Source organism: Protopterus annectens, chromosome 10.part0 (genome assembly GCF_019279795.1).
Source record: "Protopterus annectens isolate FY-2018-M chromosome 10.part0, PAN1.0, whole genome shotgun sequence".
Lineage (NCBI taxonomy): Eukaryota > Metazoa > Chordata > Ceratodontiformes > Protopteridae > Protopterus > Protopterus annectens.
The window spans coordinates 1,309,584,666-1,309,607,140 of NC_056744.1; positions in this window are offsets into that span (position 1 = coordinate 1,309,584,666).

Genomic DNA, 22,475 nt, shown 5'->3' on the forward strand with positions numbered 1-22,475 from the left:
TTTTGAATATTATCTAAAATATTGTCTTCCCCCATAGTGCCTTTTTTAGGTAATGCAAAACTGAAAGTACTTCTGAAATAGCAAATCAAAACCAAGAAAATCTAAAGGTCTTACAGCTCACTGCTATGAGTCTAAACAAAAACCTCACTGCTTAGAAGCTCTCTTTAACCTAAAGAATGCTGATGTTTGTGTGGTCACTGAGATATGGTTTAAAGCCACAGGTACAAACCAGTTACTACACAGACAGGGACTAAAGATGGAGGGGTCTCAATTTACATACTTACTAACAACCTCCTTTCCAATACTCAGCATGGTTTCCGACCAAACCATAGCACCACCACTGCCTTACTCTCCTTTACTAACACTATCCTTCAGCATAAAAACAATGGCTATCTCTCCTCTGCTACTTTCCTAGACCTATCTAAAGCATTTGACATGGTCCCACACAAACAACTTATCTCTGTCCTCAATAACCTATCCTTCTCTCACTCAGTCACCAACTGGTTTCAGAGTTACCTGTCTGACCGCCAACGATCCGTTGTATGGCAGAATGACATATCTCCCCAACTACCTGTCTCCATAGGGGTTCCCCAAGGATCCATCCATGGACCCCTACTCTTCTCTGTTTTCACCAATAATCTAGCCTCTGCCACCAAACATGGCACACTCATACAATACGCAGATGACTCGACCATCATCTGCTCAGCCCAGTCCCAACCCAAACTACAAACAGTCACACAGGAAGCCTTGTCCTCTGTTGAAACTAGGTTATCCAATGCAAAATTAATACTCAACCCAAACAAAACTAAACTACTCATCTTACAACCCACCAAACATACTCAAAACAACTCTCACTTTAACATCACAGCAAAAGACAACACCACTATATACCCAACTGAACACACCAAATTGCTAGGAGTGGAAATAGACAATAAACTAAAATTTGACATTCACATATCCATGACCATTAAAAAAGTCCACAAAAAACTAGGAGCGTTATACAGAAATAAGCAACTTCTCACCAAAGCAGCAAAGATTTCAGTAGCAAATTCCCACCTTATCTCCACCCTACTTTATGCCTCTCCGATATATACCAACCTAAGGCAATGCGATCTAAACAAGTTAGAGACCTGCTACAACAAAATCACCAAATTCGCCAGAGGGGCATCCTACCGTAGTCACCACTGTCTCTCACTTACTGAACTGGGCTGGCTTGAACTCCCTCATCTCCTTCAGTGGTATCAACTCTCACTCGCCCACAAACTAGTAAACCATCCACTAAATGTCCCATCCCTCCAGAATCTACTCCAACCCTATCACACCACCAGACCACTAAGATCCAGCAACAAAAATCACTTGCAGATCACTAAAGCCAATAACTCTGCTGGTGAAGCACTATTCTCTTGCTCCATAGCCAAATTATGGAACTCCCTCCCACCCACAATTACCTCCATACCATCATGCACCCACTTCAAAATTTTACTAAAAGTGCACCTAAAAACATGCTGGCTATGCCCTTGCAACTCCCACTCTAATATCACCCACCCCATCCAATCACTACCTTTCTTTCCACTCCACTAACTACCTTGATTATAGCAAGCTCAGATGCTCATAAGCCTAGTACTTATTATACAGCAGGAACTTCTTATTGTAACATTTGTTAATGCCTGTTATGTACTTTACAGATAATGTTTCTAGTTGTCTACTGATGTACTATGTTCTTCATCTGTAAATATGTTGTAAGTAATTGCTATGTTAAATTGTTAATCGCTATGTAATCCAATGTAACTACTGTCTGTTTATTTTAACTGTGGAGCTTTTCTCCCCGGGCCTCTGCTGAAAATGGACCTACATCCAGTCGGACACTTTCAGTCAACAAATGTAAATAAATAAATAAATAAATAATAAATAAAACATAATAAATATACCTCAAGGCTGGTCAAACAGGATGATGCACTTGAGCCTCTCCACATTCAAATCACCATAGGCAAAATCCCATGCCATTTCCCTGTAAGCTGTAGGCCCCTCTTTATGACCCAAGAAACTCATAACATGCATTTAAGCTTACTGAAAATACTCACCATCCAACCCAATACCATATTCATGGATGACTGTAATTACCCCAGTATTAACTGGGAATTGTATGTGACACCAAACATACAGGCACATAAACTCCTAGATTTTGGAAAGACAAACTCCCTGAACCAGACTACCCCTCCATGGGTCACAACACCCATGAAGCATACTTAACCAAACTGAAGACCAAACACATTGGTTATGGGGGATTTCAATTATCCCACCATCAACCAGGAACCTACTCTACCCAAACTCACTAGAACAAAACCTCTTTGACTTTGTGATTCAAATGTCCTGGCACAAATTGTCCATGCCCCGACAAGAGGAACAAGCATTCTAGATCTGTGCACTACCAACAAGTCAAATAGGTGCACTGCTGCCACCGTTGGACCCTCATTAGTTAAAACCAACTACAAATCGGTCACCTTTGAACTGGCACAAACACCAAAACTCACAAAGGGTGAACTCAGACTAAAAAACTTCACCAAGGCAAACTATACCCTCCTAGGTGAAGGTATAAATGCATTCCAAGCCCCACCCCAAGCTGAAAGTGGTAAATGCGCCAAAGCTTACACTTAAGCCCTGTACAATCACTTGAATAAGTGAATATACTCGACTGTACCAGATAGAATCAAAGCCAGAGCCTCAAGGAAAATCAAACTGCCATGGTAGACTTACAGCATCCACAAACTCTACAATAATCTCAAAATGCTGATGCCCAAGAAAACAAAGACAAGGACCCAACAATGGAAAAGCACCCTCCGCAGCCTTAACAGGAAAATAAGACAACTTGTCAAATTGTCCAAGAGCTCCTTTGAGACAAACCTAGCAAGTACTGCCAAGGATAGCCATAAGGCATTTTACAGCTATGTACTTAAGCTAAAGAGTAGGGCCCAAGCATGTGCAGAACTGGTGGCCAATGGTATCACACACAATGACACCACAGAGATAGCGAACCTGCTAGCGGCTAGGTTTTGCAAAAGTTTCACTCCCTTATCCCCTCCGAACTTACAACAGCCCCCCAAACTCCCCCCACCTTACATATCTGAAGAGCATGTCCTCAAAGCCCTGTCCAAGGCAAAGAACATGGCCTCTATGGGACCATTTGACATTCCAGGCTGTCTTCTAAACAGGCTAAAACATGAACTAGCATCACCACTAAGTACTCTTTTCAGTTATAGCCTAACCACAGGATTTATTCCTACAGAATGGAGAAGAGCTACAGTTATTCCCCTCCACAAAAGTGGCCTAACGGGCCTGGGGAATTACAGATCAATAAGCCTAACCAGCCTCATCTGTAAGGCCCTGGAACATATCATTATAGACCTCATAAATAAAGACATAGGTGACATCCAAACCCTGGACCCTACCCAATTCAGCTTCATGAAGGACAGATCCTGCCTATTAAATCTGGTGGATTTCTTTGAAAGTGTGACCAAGGCCATTGATGAGGGAAAATCTGTGCACACAGCATACCTTGATTTGGCAAAGGCTTTCAACACAATCCCACATTCAGGCAGTACCGATAAATTTAGGAAACTGAATGTAAACCCCTTTGTTGTAAGATGGGTTGCCAACTGGGTCACAAACCAGACACACACTATCAAAGTGTGTGACACTGGTAGGCCTCTGCTACTAGTAGGGTGCCACAGGGGTAAGTGCTGGGACTCCTACTGTTTGGGATATACTTCTCAGAAGTTCAGGTCAAAACAAAGGGGTTGCGGCTGACCAAGTTTGCAGATGACTGCAAACTAGGTGCAATCACTGAATCACGAAATTATGTCAGTAAACTCCATGATGGTCTCACACAGACCAACAACTGTTGTATTAAGTCATGGTCTCAAACTGAATGCAAAGAAATGCATCATCCTTCCCTTCAGCACAAACAATGTCCCTTCACACTATCAAATCAATAACAATACTCTAAGTACCCATGAAGTGGTAAGGGACCTGGGATCACAAGTTGACCGCGACCTTAACTTCGACCATCACGTGCCTAACATTGTAAGGAAAACTTTCCATGTAGCTCACTTGATTAGTAAAGGCATCGCCTCAAGAGCAAAATAAGTTATAACCCCCATACTTGGCACTTATCCAGCCCATAATTGAGTATAATTCCCCCATTAGGTACATACCTTACTAAGCATCTACAGCAGTTTAAGAGACCTCAGAGGTTTCTAAAAAAAGAAGATCAAGGGTCTCCAGCATGTGCCTTACAAGGACAAAGTAAAATCCCTATCATTATACTCCATATCATATAGACTTCTTAGGGGAGACTTATGCCTAGCCTATAGAGCAACCCAGGACCCAAACATAATGAACTTACTGCATATCCATAAATCAAATGGGTCTAGGGCTACCTGTTCCAGGCACTTAAACATGGCCTGCAACTTAAATAGGACATCCTGGGGGGACAGATTTATCTCCCAGTGACTGCCACGTCTTTGGAACAGGCTACCAATTCATGTGAAACAGAGCACCTCTATGACTCTGTTCAAGAGGAACCTTGATGAGTGGATGGGGCACCATAAATTCTTAGCAGGGATAGCATCCACAACCCTCCTGGACATGAGTAGTCATCACTAAATATAATCTTGGGTATTGACTAGTACCTGTACTGTATTACACTGGGTTTAAACAGCTAGGTAAAAAATGACCTCCGAGTCAATAGCCTAGTAATCACTTATGATCTCCTATGATTATGCCGACCAGGGGCACAAACACACCGGATCTTGTCCTTACTAATATGGGAGACTGCTGCAAATCACTTAGTGTAATATCCTCTGTGGAAAGGTCAGACCACAAAATGGGCTCATTTGAAGTAAAAATAAAACCCAGAACCCCAGCTAATCCTAGAATGTATAGGCACAACTCTAAGGCTCACAGGCCTATAAATGCTATTACCTGATAATGTGACAACATTTCAAGCCCCCACAAACCCTGAGAATTCTGCTGCCTCTTGACAACTGTTCACAGAAACTTTATACAACTATGCTAATAGCTGCATAGAGGAAGCTGTACCCACCAGTAATAAGTACAGAAGTAACTAAAAAAAAAAAAATAACAAAACAAAAAACAAGCCACTGTGGTGGAATCACAAAATTGGGATGCTCTATAAAAGAAGGAAGAAAATCATGGCAAAAATTAAGAGGTGTACCACCCAGCAGGATAAAAGCACTCTCAAATTAAACAAACTATTCAGTGTAAAAATAATGTCTACCAAAGTCAAATTTGAGGTAAATTCGGCCTCCCAGACCAAGGACAACCACAAGACATACTGTAGATATATCTGTAACCTAAAAGACAATACACAAATATGTGCAGAACTCATTGTTAATGCAGCCACATATACTGAGCCAGAAGATATAAAAAAAAATATTGGCAGACAAATTCAGCTCTAATTTTGGCTTCTCTCCTTCTTAATCTCCTTCTAAAAACATTTCATCAAATATAAATGCACTGCTACCACTAGGAACAGGTTCTCAATGTCCGCTGTAAGGCCAAGAACAATGCATTGATGGGCCCAGGCATGAAACATGATGTATCAGGCCCTCCGAATTGGTATTTAAACTGTAGCCGCCAAACAGGTTTTGTGCTTAATGAATACTGAGCAGCAATAGTCATCCCTCTGTCCAAAGGTGGGCCATCTACAGACCCTGGAAACTATAGACCCATAATCTCACTAGTCTCATATGCAAATCCATGGAAAAAATATCATGGAAATGATCAATAATGACACAGGAAACCTCCAGACATTAGACCTAACCCAGGTGGGTTTTGTCAAGTGCAGCTCTTGCTTACTCAACCTGGTGGACTTCTTTGAAAACGTTACCAAAACAATGGATGAGGGCAAAATGTTTCACACTGCCTACCTTGACCTGACCAAGGCATTTGATACAATACCCCACTCAAGCATTGGTTGACAAACTCAAGAGGTTAGGTGTAAACCTTTATGTTATTGGCGAAACTGAAGTGTATTAACCCACTACCGAGTTTGCGCAGGAATGGGCATGCCCGTCGTGATTGACATGCCGGAGGGTGGCGATTAACAATGGCAATGTGCCGTGATTGACACACAATGCAAATGTAACAATAAATCCGTGTCATGTAGCAGAAACAGTACAATTAAAAACAGAGCATTTAATAAGCACAATAATAAAGGTGTTGCATCTACATAAAGGTGTTGCATTGAGTAATTAGTCCCTTTCCATTCAAATTTCTTGTTGAATGTGTGACAAGATACTTTCAATGTTGAACAGTTTGGAACATAGATTTTTTTAAAGATTGAAAATAAGGAACGTTACTTGTAATGAGGTATACATGCATATCTGTCAACTCTCCCTATTTAAAGGACGTCTTGATTTTTGACTCAAGATTTTAGCTTTCTATTTCTTAATCCATGCTAAAGCTGAGGACATATGGAAAAAAGTGATGACTTACTCTTAATAAATAATGACAATAATTAGAGTTATTTACTTCTTTCACTTCAGAAAATGTATATTTCACATTCTTTAATTGTGTCAATGTCTTGCGTTAACAGCGCTAATATTTTAAAATGTCTTTGATTGCCCGTGATTATTAACGGATGTTTCTCTGATTTTGTTGAGAGTTGTACCTGATTCAGTCGAGTGCTATGATGTTATGATTTGTTTATAAAACGATATAGCACGAAAAATATTTAAAAACTAAAAACTACTTTATTAATGGCGAAATATAGGTCTAAATTACCTTGTGTTTTGGTGGCATCTTTCAATCAAAAGGTGGGCGGTGCAGTCAAAATGGTCACAGGCAGGGTTTGGGCGGGGCTTGCTACTGCGCATCTGGTGGGTTAATACACTTCAATTTTGCCATGTTATCTGGTGGATATCCAGATGGATCACAAGAAGACTGTTTTTAAACACGTGCATGCATGTGTATTTGCAAATGTATATATAAATATGTCTGTTTTACATATAATATACACACGTGCACACACACAAATGTGTATGCATATATATATATATATATATATATATATATATATATATATATATATATATATATATATATATATATAGACAAGTGTACATACACACTGCCCCATACAGTACTGATGGACAGATGCAGCTCCTAAATGCTTTATCCTAGGCATGGCCCCACTCAAATTACCTATGGTATGAGCCCAGTCATTCTCATTAGGGGTAATATGTAATTATCAACCATGGGACATGTAAGACAAGTCTATAACCAAATGGGATAGATTATTTCAAACACAAAAAGGGAAATTAGCTAGATAAAATGGTCTGCAGGAGCAAGTAGCCTAGTACTTAACTTACCTATGAAGCTATAACCTTACATTTCAGATGCACATACAAAACCGCATAAAAAAAAAAAATCACCAAAAACTTGCAATGCTTTAGAGATCCAAAAACTCTCTCACCAACACAACTACATCTACAGTCCTCATTAATTAACACCTCCCCTCACTAGTTTATGGAGCTCCCATTCCTACTAACTTCCAGTCAGCATAAAAAGCAAAATTTGAGCAATGCTATAATAAGGTGGCTAAATTATCAGCAAATCCCCTTTCAGAACCCAGTACTGTGTATAACACTGAAAGCCTAAATTGGTTCAAACTTAACCCATCAACTAATGTATACAGAGCTTCTTCACACCTACAACATTAGACAACAATCACCTGCTTGTCCAGTAATAAATACCATTCTACACAACTATGTTCATACTCCATCACTATGATTCAGTGAGGAAAACCCTTTCTGTCCACAGCCCTATCAATTCTGCAGGCCATGTTCTACATTTATACCATGTTGCTAAGGCTTGGGACTCTATCTATATCCATCAGATCAATACCCTCCCTCCAGTCCTTCAAAACCATTCAGAAGTACTTCTTAGCCAAAATCTGTCTTGTTTTTTGCCCAACCTCAGGATAATGATATTCCTATACATGAACAACTTCCTAATCATACCTTACACTTCCTGACTAGCACTCTTCACTCACTTCCTAACTTTATCTAGATAAAAATGGGCAGTTCTCCATTCTAAACTACCCAGTTAGACTTTCCTGGTAGAAAGACATCAGTAAACAAATATCAAGTTTCCCCTGCCTACACCCCCCAGTATAATATAATATAATATAATATAATATAATATAATATAATATAATATAATATAATATAATATAATATAATATAAGGCAATAGTGAAGATGGTTAACCCACCCTTCTGTTTGTGCAGGAATAGACGTGGCCTGCTTGATTGACAAGGTGGCGGGCAGAGTTTCATTATGTAAATGCACCATGATTGACACAGAATGCATTGTAATGTAGTATTCAGGGCTTCAAAAACCAGTTCTTTAAAGAGCAAGACATCAGCAATGCCTTTTACTGTAAAAGAAGCAGTGGGTTTGAAATTATTCTGTAATGTTTTGGCAGGTTCCTTTGCCAGACACAGCCCCTTACAAAATATTCATGCACACAATGAACTCCATCCTCATCGAAATTATATCAACAACAGTCTAAACATATTTAAAATGAGTAGAAGTTGGGAGTTCAATAAAGTCCCACTGTAAGCCACAAAATGGTCCCATTGGTTTTGGCACCAGTTGAGTGGGAGCCAGAGTGCCTTTTGAAATATTATGCTGTAAACAAATGGAGCACGTGCTCAAAAAATGTTGCACAGAAGCAGAAAGTCCTGGGGCGAACAATTCCTTTTGGATTTGTTTGAATAATGCTTGTACCCCTACATGAGCTGGCAAATGATATGCTTTTATAAGAGAATTTAACATACATATAGGGCAAATTAATCTGCCATCAGGATGCTGCCAAATTGAATCAGAGCGTTTGAAATAACTTTGGGCCAGCCATGTTTTTTTTCCTGATTCCGATGCTTCACTTTGTAAAGTTTTTAAAACAGTAGTGTCAAAAGTAACCGTTTGTAAGATAGGCTGCAGAAATTGTCCCTGAACAGTGTGTGAAAGAGCAGCCTGTTTGGCAGCCCAGTCATCCAAATTATTTCCCTTAGCTACTAGGGAGTTGTTAGACTGGTGAAATGCACACTTGACAACAGCAATTTTAGAAGGTAATAATAAATCTTGTAAGAGGTGATCAATATACAGTTAATTTTTAATCGGTGCCCCAGAGGATGTCAAAAACTCCCTTTCCTTCCACAAGGTACCAAAATCATGAACAACACCATGGGCATAACATGAATCAGTATAAATAGTAACAGATCTGTCTTTGGCCATTTTGCATGCATGCGAAAGTGCTACTAACTCCGTGGCTTGTCAGGAAGTGCCAGGTGGTAATTGTCCAGTTTGTAAAACCTCAGATGGCGAGCAGACTGACCATGCAGCCTGGAGTTCACCAAGATTATTTCGTAAACAGGCCCCATCTACAAAAAGAACTAAATCAGGATTAAGCAAAGGAAGATCTTGCAAATCTAACCTGGGAGAAAGAACAGTGTTAACTACAAGCACACAGTCATGTGGTTCGCCCTCGACACTAGTTGGAATCAATGAAGCAGGGTTTAGTGGTGGGCAACGTGTAATTTGAACAGCAGGATTACTTAATAAACTTAACTCATATTTAGTGAGGTGAGCATTAGAAAGATACTGTGTTTTTGTTTTTAAGAGTAACGCTTGCACCGCATGAGGTACTGCTAGTATAGTGTCATGTCCTAAAGTCAATGGTGCTGCCATATCGATCAAAACAGCAGCGGCTGCCACCGCTCGTAAACGGGGTGGATAGCCAGAAGCAACAGGGTCAAACTGAGTGCTGTAATGTGCTATAGGTTGATAGCCCCCCCGTGCGCGCTTGCGCTAGCAGGCCCAGGGCAGATTTGCTTTTTTCACAACAGAAGAAAACAAAGGGTTTAGAATAATCTGGGAGCCCAAGAGCAGGTGGGTTTATCAGTGTCATTTTAATAGCCTGAAAGGTGTTTTCATGTTCAGGGGACCAAGGCAGAGGGTCTGCGACCTCCTTTTTTAGAAGCTGTAACAGAGGGGCCAAAATTTTTGAAAAATTGGGCACCCACTGTCTACAATAACCTGCTAGGCCGAGGAACTCCCTGAGTTGTCTCTGAGTTACAGGACAGGGGGCAGTCTGAATGGAGGTAATTCTACTTGGAAGTATTTGACGTAAACCCATAGAAATGATGTGTCCCAGGTATTGTACCTTTTCTTGACAGAACTGCAGTTTAGATTTATTTACCTTAAAACCTCGTTCAGCTAAAAACTTTAAAACTAGAAGTGAATCTTCTATACAAGGCTTAGTATTTTGTGAAGCTATAAGAATATCGTCTACATATTGGATCAATACTGAACGTGGTGGTAACTGTAAATCCTGCAGTTGTTTGTGCATCTCTCTAGAGAATAGGGTTGGAGATTCTACATATCCTTGGGGTAGTCTGGTCCAAGTATACTGTTGGCCCTTATAAGTGAATGCAAACAAATAGTGACTATCTGAATGTACTGGGATAGAGAAGAAAGCTGATGAGATATCTATAACCATAAAACAATGTGCTGTAGGTGGGATACAGCTTAAAATCGTAGCTGGATTTGGTACGATTGGAAAAACAGGCAAGACAGCTTTATTGACTTTTCACAAGTCTTGCACAAATCTGTAAGCTTGTTTACCAAGTTTCCTTACTGGTAGAATTGGAGTATTACATGGACTTGTTGTAGGTACTATAATTCCTTGTTGTACCAAGGCAGAAATGACGGGAGCAATACCAGATGTAGCCTCTGCCATCAAAGAATACTGTGGTACCTGAGGTAATTTTGCTCCTGGTTTTAAGGTTATTTTTACAGGAGTGGCTGAAATCAGAAACCCAACATCATTATTATGAGTGGTCCATAGATGAGAGGGTAATGAATTTAAATGCTTATTTTTATCGAGGTCAGACTGCACACATATTGTTTGCAGAGTGACATTTTCATCTAAAGTAGCCAAAATACTATCTTGTTTATCTGAAGGTACTTGTAAATATACTCCTTTAGCTGTGAAGAAGATGGTTGCTCCCATCTTACAGAGCAAATCTCTCCCCAATAAATTTAAAGGTGCTGAGGGTCCTACTAAAAATGCATGATTGTCTTGTAAAGGTCCCAAAGTTACTGGGACTGGGATGGTATCAGAATATTCAATAGGAATACCAGAGACACCTACCCCTCTAGTTGTGTTATTGCTGCTTTGCCAGTTAACATAGATTTAGTTGCTCCAGTGTCAATTAAAAATGGGTATGGTTTATTTTTGACAAGTAACATAACATGTGGTCCATCTTGATCCACAGGGATGAAAGGGCACAACAGCTGTTGTCTTTGTTCAGGGAACCTTCATTGTGATGGCTGCCAATTGGATGGGGTCCAATTAGAATTCCACTGAGGTGACGTATCAGTGGGTGGGGCAGGTTGCTCAGCCAGATACAGACATTTATTTCTCCACTGGCCTACTTGGCCACAATTGAAACACTCCATCTGATTATTATAGCTTTGGGGTGGGGCTGATCGAGTGTCCTGCCAGTTTTGTCTGTTTTGGTTTTCTGCCCCTTGGTGTCCACCTCTCCCTCTTTCCCATCCTTGTCCTCCCCGTCCACGCTGCCCGAAGGCAGTACACATCTGAATCTGTGCTTTAACCAATTTTTCCTGTAAGTCCTTTTTTCCTGTTCTAAGTGGTCGGAGAGGTATTGCACTTGTGTGACTAATTCATGCAATCCAAGACTAGGCTAGTTTAAACATACTTCCTTTAGCTTATCCCGTACTTGTGGGCGTAACCCATCTATGAAAGCAGCCGACAATCCACTCTGTGCCGGTCCTTCGGTGGGTTCTGGGTAACCAGAATAAGCCTCAAAGGCTTCAATTAGACAATTTAAATATTCGTCCACAGGTTGGTCATCCTTCTGAAGAACTGACATGATTTTGGACCAGTTGGGTGTGGGAGGGACTGTTACTGTAATAGCATCTACTATACGCTGTCTGACCGCTTCAAACCCATTATCCCCTTGTGCATCATGTTTTGGAATCTGAGTAGGGACATTAGCATGGTCCCAAATTCGTTTCATCAGATCAGCTGGTATGACGTACTGAAGAACTGCTCTGACTTCTTCTATTGTAGGATTTTGTAAACAAATATGTCCCGCCAGCACACGCTGGAACTGAGCTGGATTAGTACAGATAGGCGGTAGTGATTTGGCAATGGCTTGAAAATCAACCGCCGACTATGCCCTAGATACTACAATGGTCGGTGGTTCCTGTGCACTTCTAGGATGGGCTGGGTTAGGTACCTCCCTCAAAGGTAACAATCTGTCGTCATCTGACAATTCTGATTCTGAATCTGGATTAAATTTATCTGGCCCAAAATATCCATCCCCACTGTCAATTATAGAGGGGAACTGGCCAAAATGCCTTCGTCGGTGTAAATGTCACTTCCCTTTTCCTTTATAATAGGGTTTAGATTTAAAGTACATTACGGCTTTTGCTTCTTTATGAGTCTTACTATGAGTTCTTGGTCCCTTTTTTCTATCGCTCGTTTCTGGATCAGATTCACTAGACTGACTGTCCACAGCTTGTTCTCTCTCTCTAGGGGTGGAATCTAGTTGCTGTGTTTCGGCTCCTTGTTGAGTGAGGGCTGATACTGCGGGGGTGCAATTGGTGGTGCAGTCGGTGGTGGGGGAAGCCAGGCATTATCGTCTTCTGACAATTCATTTATTTGCAATTTAGCTAATTCCTTTACAGGATAAAGCCCCCTAAAGGGTGGGTCCTTCAAGCATTTACTGTTTACTACATCTAAATTACTAGCAGTGTGTTGTAATTCCCTCAATTGCTCTTTTCATTTCTGCTGATTATCTTTTAGACTACTAATAACCAAATCTTTTTCTCTTTCTTTCGCCTCTGTCATCCAATCATTAAATGCTGCCCATCACAACCCTGGTATTCTTCTCCCTTTTTTCCTTAACTTTCCTTGGAGATTAAGCAAAATATTTTTAGTAAAATTATCATCACCCTTAGTGAGGGTGACCCACTGACTTATAAACATACAACTGTCCCGGGACACACGAAAATACATATAACCAGCTGGTGTACCTCTTTCTGGCTCCTTTATGGTTCCAACACTCGCTCCCATTTTCACACAATAAGCTATACTGTATTTTACAGATTTAGCTATGACATTTTGTAAACGTCGTTTTCCCCACTCTCGTATTTCCTTTCACTCTTATGTCACCAGTTTTTAATTTTAACCCACTCTCATACTGCACAATCAATATTAGAAAAGAAATGCATGCCACTTACCTCAAAACAACTGAATGAGAGGAATTATTACATTTGTATAAAGTTATCAATACCAAATTTTAAAGCAGGCAAGTACAGGAAATGAAAGAAACACTGCCAGAACAGAAAATTCTGTCATGGACCCTTTCACTAGCAGTATTTCGTTCAATCCCCAACTGCCGCAGCTGTTGTCACTTCAGATCCGAGTAAACGGCACCAATTGTTGCATTTAGCATTGTACCTTAAATGAAGACAAGACAATTCTTCCTCTCTTTCAGTGGTGTTTATTACACACGTGTCGGAGCCTCATGGAAAGTACCAGGGAGACTCTGTGAACAAAGGAATGCATAAGCTTATATGCTGGTAATACTGCTGACAGTACAAAAATATAAACTACACCAATTAAATTAGTACAAAAGACAATTAACCAATCAGTGGTTTACCCGTAGGCTTAAAGCAATTCACATTACTACATCTCTAGGCAGAAAAAGAAAATCGGATGCACTTCCATATAAGGCACATTTCCTGCTTTCAAGCAGGCTCTTGTTTTTCAGTACTTTTCCACTATTTACAGTTTACTCAGAGTTCGCAGTACAAAGTCCATCTTAATGCATGCAGATTGTCACATACTCAATTTCCTTAGGCACATACTTTGGCAGTTCATATTCTACACAATAATTAGAATTATTTACTTCGTTCACTTCAAAAAATGTATATTTCACATTCTTTAATTGTGTCAATGTCTTGCGTTAATAGCACTACTATTTTAAAATGTCTTTAATTGCCCATGATTATTAATGGATGTTTCTCTGATTTTGTTGAGATTTGTACCTGATTCAGTCGAGTGCTATGATGTAATGATTTGTTTATAAAACAATGTTATAATATTCAGGGCTGAGAAACTGAAGTAGTGATATAGCACAAAAAATATTTAAAAACTAAAAACTACTTTATTAATGGCGAAATATAGGTCTAAATTACCTTGTGTTTTGGTGGCATCTTTCAATCAAACGGTGGGCGGTGCAGTCAAAATGGTCACAGGTGGGGTTTGGGCGGGGCTTGCTACTGCGCATCTGGTGGGTTAATACACTTCAATTTTGCCGAATAATGACTACCAGAGTCTTTACATCTCCAAAATCATGCATAACTTTTAATTACCCTAATTCATGTTAGTTGGAGAACAACCAGATTTTGAAAATGGATTTCCTAAAGACTAAGTATGAAACTGTAATGTTTGACATTACAGACTAATCTTCAGTGATTTACCAGAAAATCAAAACATTTTATAAGGAGAAGGGTAATAACTGACAAGCTCGGTAAAAATAAAACCAAACACTTGAAAAGGCTGCAGACAAATGGACCAAGTAAAACAGGTTTACCTGACCTAATATCCTTTCTTTGCGCTTATGTCCAAATGGAAAAAATCCTTAAATCCAAATGTCGACCACACCGTGTTATTTCAAAGTGAAAAAATGTTTATTCAAGCGATACTAACTTCAATAGATTTTGGTTAATTAAAACAACACAAAATAAAACGCTTTTCGTTTCCAACAGTTCAGAAACTTTTTCAAATCACTTGTACTCCGCCCCTTTTCTCCTTTTTATTGTGATCATGACATCACATATCTTTAAAGGTACAAGTCTACCTAAGATACAATACGCTTTTAAAATATCAAAGTTGTATATTACTCTGTCACATATTATCAAGTAAAATCACATAAAATAAGCATTTTCTGCCCTTCTTTTATCTATCTAACATCCAAGAGGGTTCATTGTCAAATGAAAAACTTAAAAGTTCAACCTCGTAGCTTAGTACATATAACACGGTGTGGTCGACATTTGAATTTAAGGATTTTTTCCATTTGGACATAAGCGCAAAGAAAGGATATTAAGTCAGGTAAACCTGTTTTACTTGGTCCGTTTGTCTGTAGCCTTTTCAAGAGAAGGGTAATAACATGAGGTGAAATCAGGGAGAGTTGAGCAGTATGAAGTAATTAATGACCAGTAATATTGGTTTCATATTTTTTCAATCTGATGATTTTTCTTGTAGTGTGGGTGGCCAGTTACTTCCACAGATTTCATTATCTGGGTGTCATTTTTTTCTTGATTTTCAGTTGGGCAGCTGTTGCAATAGCAAGTTGTATATTGTATTATATTATATTATATTATATTATATTATATTATATTATATTATATTATATTATATTATATTATTTTAGGTGATATTGAAGATGGCTAACCCACCAGATGCGCAGTAGCAAGCCCTGCCCAAACCCCACCTGACACATTGCAATGTAATTAATATTTAGCATCTGTGCCGAAAGCAACCATTGTTTTATTGTAGACATTGTAGACATTCACTACCAAAAAATAAATGTTTTACTAGGGACATAAAACTAAAATGCCTGTTGTACATCACATTTCAGTCAGTCAATCGGGCAGAGTTCACACCACAAAACTGTTTCTATAAACGATACTGTTATTAACGGCTAAAATTGTTTGCAGTACCAGCACAGTTGCACAGCACTTGCCCCCCTGAAAAAGGAGAAAAAGTAATAATTTCGATGAGGATGGGGTTCGTTGTGTACATGTATATTTTGTAAGGGACTGTGTCTGGCAAAGGAACCTGCCAAAACATTACAGAATAATTTCAAACCCGCTGCTTCTTTTACAGTACAAGGCATTGCTGATGTCTTGCTCTTTAAAGAACTATTTTTTTGAAGCCCTGAATACTACATTACAATGCATTCCGTGTCAATCATGGTGCATTTACATATTGAAACTCTGCTCGCCGCCTTGTCAATCAAGCAGGCCATGTCCATTCCTGCACGAACCGAAGGGTGGGTTAACCATCTTCAATGTTGCTCATTATTCTAGTATAAACCTATGAATCTACTAGTTATGCGCAAAACATGGCCCAACAATACACTGAATGTAGCATTCATATTTATTTCTACCTACAATATATATTCCAAATTCAAGATTGACATAAATAATGAAAGACAATTTAAATAACCTCATACATAAAAACATACAACTAACCTGTAGCATCCTTCACTAAGCATGTAAGCAGGTAAGCATGTACCAGAATGTTTCACTGGAGCCATCCATGTTCTTGTGTGAAGTGCACCATTGTTTCCTTTGAGCCAGCAGGAAAACCTACCCAGTATCTGAGCAATAAAACATGGTCACAATCACTTTCACATACAGCACCAGGAGGTAAAGTGACAACTCTGGTTTCACAACCCCTCAGCAAAACTAATTCTGAACTTATTGTCACTATCCACAAAAGGAAAACACAATAAATATCATATAAAAATATCTAACTAATAAGCCACACTAAAACCTTCAACAATGACCACATCTTTTCAGTTGAGCTAAAATCCTGCAGAGCAAAGCAAAAAGAATACGGTAAACCTAAAAAAAACATACTACCAAGCAATCAGTGAAAAAAATAGCCAGTTAGCAATGGAGATAACACTCCTCCATTAACACAAACACACAGTGAAATTACTGCACACTCATAGTGCAGGAAAACTAGCAACCTGTAAAGAATTAAACCTGTAATACAAAGATTTACACTTTGCAACATGCAAACAAGAAGTACATCACATACTGCCCACTTAAATTTCTCCAGTAATGAAGCCAAACATGAGATGTCATCAATAACATACAGTTTAAATCTGAATCTCCCAAACATAGAAATGTTCACTTACCTGTAATGTACAAGTGTGTATCCTAAACAAGTCCCATTAATTCTTCGAGCAGCCATCTCCTCAATGTTAATTGCTTCTCCAGATGGCGTACACAGACTTTAAAGAACAGCTTAACCAGCAGAATATCATCATTATCTTAAAAATTAACTCCAAAATTCAAGTCACCTTTAGCAAATAGTGACAGTCATTTATAATCCCACTGTCACCAACCAGAAATAGAAAAATTCTTAAAAAAACAGTATTAATTTAATAAGAAATGCTGCACTAACCTCTTGTCCAACCTTCCCTTATGACTGCAAGTTCCACAACTAAGCAGAATTCTGTAGAAAGAGACAAGCATATTTCATAAAACAGCATACTCACCCTAAACAATTAAGCCAAGCCTTGTTTCTCCACATAATGCATGACTTTACTACTTTGAAATGAATGCATGAATAGATTACACTGGTTAACACATTCAGATAAATACATACATTGAAATGCATACATTTTTAACAGCTCAGCATTTAAATGTCTCATTCAATGAAAGGAAAGTGAATACCAAGCCAGAAACCAATGCACCTTATTAAGTAGGATATGACCATTTTCACCTCTGCTGGCACCCATTGTTTAATCCAGTATGTCCAAGATCAAAAACACTTAACAGAAAGCCAAGGATGACTGTAGCAATTATAGAATAACATGGAAAACCAATTGACTTAGGCTTCTCTTACCACAAACTGAAAATTATGTAACTATTTTTTATATAATTAGTCTATGTTTTAGTTAATGTAATAAACTACAAGAAACTGAATTTTGCAGTGCAGACTGGCATCTGCAGTAAGTGATAATAAACCTATGTATAAAGTTGTAAAAGCCCTGTTTATAGACTTGTAACACACTTGGAACAGATGTGAAATAATAATTTCAATGAAAATCAAGGGAACCACAAATAACAGCTAACCAAGAAGAAAGCCGAGAAACAGAGGCTGGCATGAGGGCAAACACGTTCTTTACAATGACATGCTTTATAAAGCAGGACAGCAGGAATTGGTGTTGATAATAGCTGACCTGAATGCACATATCAGGATAGACAGAATAGGATATGAGGACTGCCTGGGTCCACATGGGTGGAATACAGATGGAGAGGCCACTCTAGACTTCTGTCTGGCAAATGGCTTGATAGTATAGGACTTGCTTCTACTAAGGAAAGGACAATGGGGTACAATCAGTGACTGTAAATGCATCCCCAGTGAAACAGTAAGCCAACAGTAAAAAATACTGGTTGCCACGATCAGTTGCAAGCAGTGGTCAAAGAAGGCTTCCAAGGTCAATAGAGACCAGGCTAAAGACCTAGAAGATGACTGGAGAGAAATCACAACAGTTCTAGGAATTTCTTAGGGCTCTATCACCTCAACAAGAAGAGGAAATAACTGGAGTTGAAAAGGACTTGACTGGAATCCCACAGGGTTTGGTCCTGGGTTTTCTCCTGTTTGGTATCTACTTCTCTAAAGTCTAGGCTAACATGAAGGGACTCTGGCTGACAAAAGTTCGCAGACGGTTGCAAGTTAGGAGCTATTATGAACTCCCTAAGTGATGTTGACATCCTAGAGAAAGGCCTCACTGAGACCAATGACTGATGTCAGAACCATGGCATTAAGCTAATTTGGATTCATAGTTTGCTTCGGATGACTTCACAAAAAGTCTTATTTGCTTGTTTAAGCTGAGGGGACAGTGTTTCCAGTTTAGGGCTTACTCCCTCTTATTCTTAGACAGCAATTTCTTCCTGTTATTGTAAAGCCTGTTAATGGCAGTTGTTCACTATGCAGGTTTGCTCTTCCTTGAGGAACTTGTTTTGGTCCTATCAGGTACAGCCAAGTCAATGCAGTTATACAGATAGTTGCCAGTTCCATCTGAGAGAGGAGGTGCAGTGAAGCCATTTATACCATCCTGTCAGAGGTTATAACTCTCATTTGGAGAAGTTTTTTAGTTTAGTTACTGCCGGGGGGGAGGGGGGGGGTAGGTGTGATAATTACTTCAAATGAGACTGATCTGGGATCAGATCACACCAGGGAAGACCTCACAGTGGGGGTGCTACAGTGGTCCCCCATATTGGTAAGCACCAGATCCAGGATGTTGGTACCCTTTGTGGGGGTGTCAACCAGCTCATCCAGGGCATTGGAGTTAAAGTTGAGGAACCTTTGGGCAAGTGAGTTTAAGCACAAGTAATTTACCCAGTCAATGGATGGGTAGTTAGTCACCTAAAACCATTGTGTTTGAATGTATCTTAATAGACACAAGTAGATCCAAATAGGCAGAGTGGGTGTCCTGATTCACGGAGGGGGTCCTGTAGCTGGCAATGAGTTAAATAGGTGTCCTGCCAACAGTTAATTACACCTGAAGTATTTCCAGGAAATCATACTGCTTAAACAATCTGGAGGTGTATTTATCTTTAAGGTATTTTGATGCACCACCTCCTTTAGTTTTCTGATTGACACCCTTTACTCAACCTTGATTGGGCCCATCATTGCACATAATGTCTCCTTTAGCATGTATCTGTTCAGACACATGCAACAACTGGAGTTCACACAAAGTTACCTTACTAAAAGGATACACAGCCTAAACAACAGGGTCCTACATGGAGTGACTGAAACCCTTGTCAATATAGTCAGTATCCTACAGAATCCAAAGAAGTGACCTGTGTCTGGCATAGAAGGCATACTCTGACCTATTACTAATGGATTTATTGCACATCATTAAGTCAGATTTCATCAGAAATACTTTGCCTAGGCATTTAAACCTCTTCTGCAACATTAATAGAACAGTTTGGAGGAACAGGTATATTTTGCAGAGAATACCACTACTGTGGAACAGACTCGCCATCCACATAAAACAAAGTTCATACCTCTCCATTTTCAAGTGCAACCAAGGTATATGGATGGGAAACATAAAATTTAGTATAAAATAAGAAGGCGTGGTAGCTGGAGTATAAAAAACACACTTTTATTACCAATAAAATAATAAATAATTTAGGTAAGCGCTAAGCGAAAGCACTTATCTAAATTATTTATTATTTTATTGGTAATAAAAGTGTGTTTTTTATACTCCAGCCACCACGCCTTCTTATTTTATACTATTTATATTTTTGGGTTTGTTGGTTCCACCACTTTCTTCTTATTTTATTAAATATAAAATTTACCCCAGAACTGCCCCGTGCACTACAAATGGGTAGATGCAACTCCTAAATGCTTTGTCCCATGCAGGAGTCCACTCAAAATTATCTGTGGTATGATCCCAGTTATTCTCATTAGAATTAATATTTAATTATCAACATTGGGACAGGTAAGCCCAATCTATAACTTATTGGGATAGGTTATTTCAAACACAAAAAGGGAAATTAGCTAGATAAAGTTGCCAGCAAGAGCAGCTATCCTAGTACTTACCTTACCTATGAACCTATAATCTTACATTTGACATGCACCTTCAAAAATGCATACAAACTCACCAAAATCTTGGAAAGTTTTAGAGATCCAAAAACTTTCTGACCAACAGAACTAAGGCTGCACTCACCACTATGTAGCACCTACCATCACTAGTTTATGGAGCACTCATTCTTATCAACTTCTAGCCAGCACAAAAAGCAAAGAAAATAGCCGCAAATGCACCTTTCAGAACCCAATACTGTATAGCACTGGAAGCCTAAATTGATTAGAACTAACCCATCAACTAACATCTACAGAGCTTCCTCCCACCTACAATATTAGTCAGCAATCATCTGCTTGTCCTAACACTAAATAAGTACCATTCTATACGACTATGTTCATACTCCATCAGTATGACTCAGTGAGGAAAAACCTTTCTATTCACAACCCTATAAAATCTGCATGGTAAGATCTTTCTTTATACCATGTTTCTAAGGCCTGGGACTCCTTACCTATATCCATCATATCAATACCCTCCCTCCAGTCCTTCAAAACAATTCTGAAATAGTTCTTAGCCAAAATGTGTCTCTGTTTTTGCTCAACCTCAGGATAACAGTATTTCTAAATATGTACCAGTTCATATTCCTGTGGACCATGCTGATTGGTTCTGCCATAGGCTGCTGGCTGCCTGCTGCTCGTGTGTTCAACCCTACCCACAACAGTCCAAGAAACCACCCCTAAAGGACATCCATTTGGGACTCTGCTATAACACTCTGAGGAGCTTTCAAAAGACAGCCACCCTCAGGATAGAGTTTAAAGTGTATGTAATGTTACTTATTTAATAATACTGCTAAAAGTGTTTACTACCATACTTATTTAACAAACCTGCTAAAAGTGTTTACTACCATAGTGTTACTTTTCCCCATGCTTGCCAAGCAGCCTACAGCAGTTCCTTCATTTTATCTCTTAACTCTCTTACCCCTAAGACTTTTGTATTTTACCACTAGGTGACACTGTTCTATGTCTTCAAGGTAGGATCCCATAGATCCTTCTCTGTCTCTCCACCAAGCTATCCCCCACTCTCTGGCTTATTTTACCCTACTGACCTGCTTTGACTTGTGCTTTGCTTCTCTACCTTACTCCCCACAACCTAGACTTACCCCTGCTGACCCTCTTCTTTACCTACTTTCCCATATTCTGCTACAGCTGGCTGATTGGTTACAGCCAGACATCTTCTATCCTGCTCACTCAGCTCCTTTTCCCTCCTTCCCAGCACTACCTTCCCTTCCTGTTTCCACCTCCCCTACCCCCTCCTACCCTTCTTGCCCCTAGTTTTCATAGTGACCTATAGTGACTCTTTATTGTAACTGGTCCTATCCCTCCTTCCCAGCATTACCTCCCCTTCCTGTTACCTCCTGTCCTACCCCCCTCATCTTCCTTTCCCTTCCTGCCCCTAGTCTTTATAGTGCCACTAATACCCGCTGCGCCATTTTTAAAATATTCATGTGGACCACGCTGATCGGTCCTGCCGTAGGCTGCTGGCTGCCTGGTAAGTGCTGCACATGTTTCAAGATTGCTGCATCTTATTCAATAGCTGTTAAGCTACATTTAAGCTCTAACTCATACCTAATTGCTGCTAGGGATAGTGTTGCAATGATACAAATTGTTGTTACTTTCTATGCGGTAGACCTGTGACAAGCTGTGCGAATGGGATACAGAGAGGTTTATTTAAATGCTCTGAATGTTTGCCGATACTCGGCTCTCTAAAAGAACCAAGACTTTATACATTGTTGCACAAGTTACAGAGCGGTTTATTCAAATGCTCTGAATGTTTGCGGATAATCGGCCCACTAAAGGATCCAAGACTTTATACTTTGCTGCATATGTTACAGAGCGGTTTATTTAAATGCTCTGAATGTTTTCTGATTCTCGGCCCTCTAAAGGTACCAAGGCTCTGTACATTACTGCATAAGTTACAGAGCGATTTATTTGAATGCTCTGAATGTTTGCCGATACTCGGCC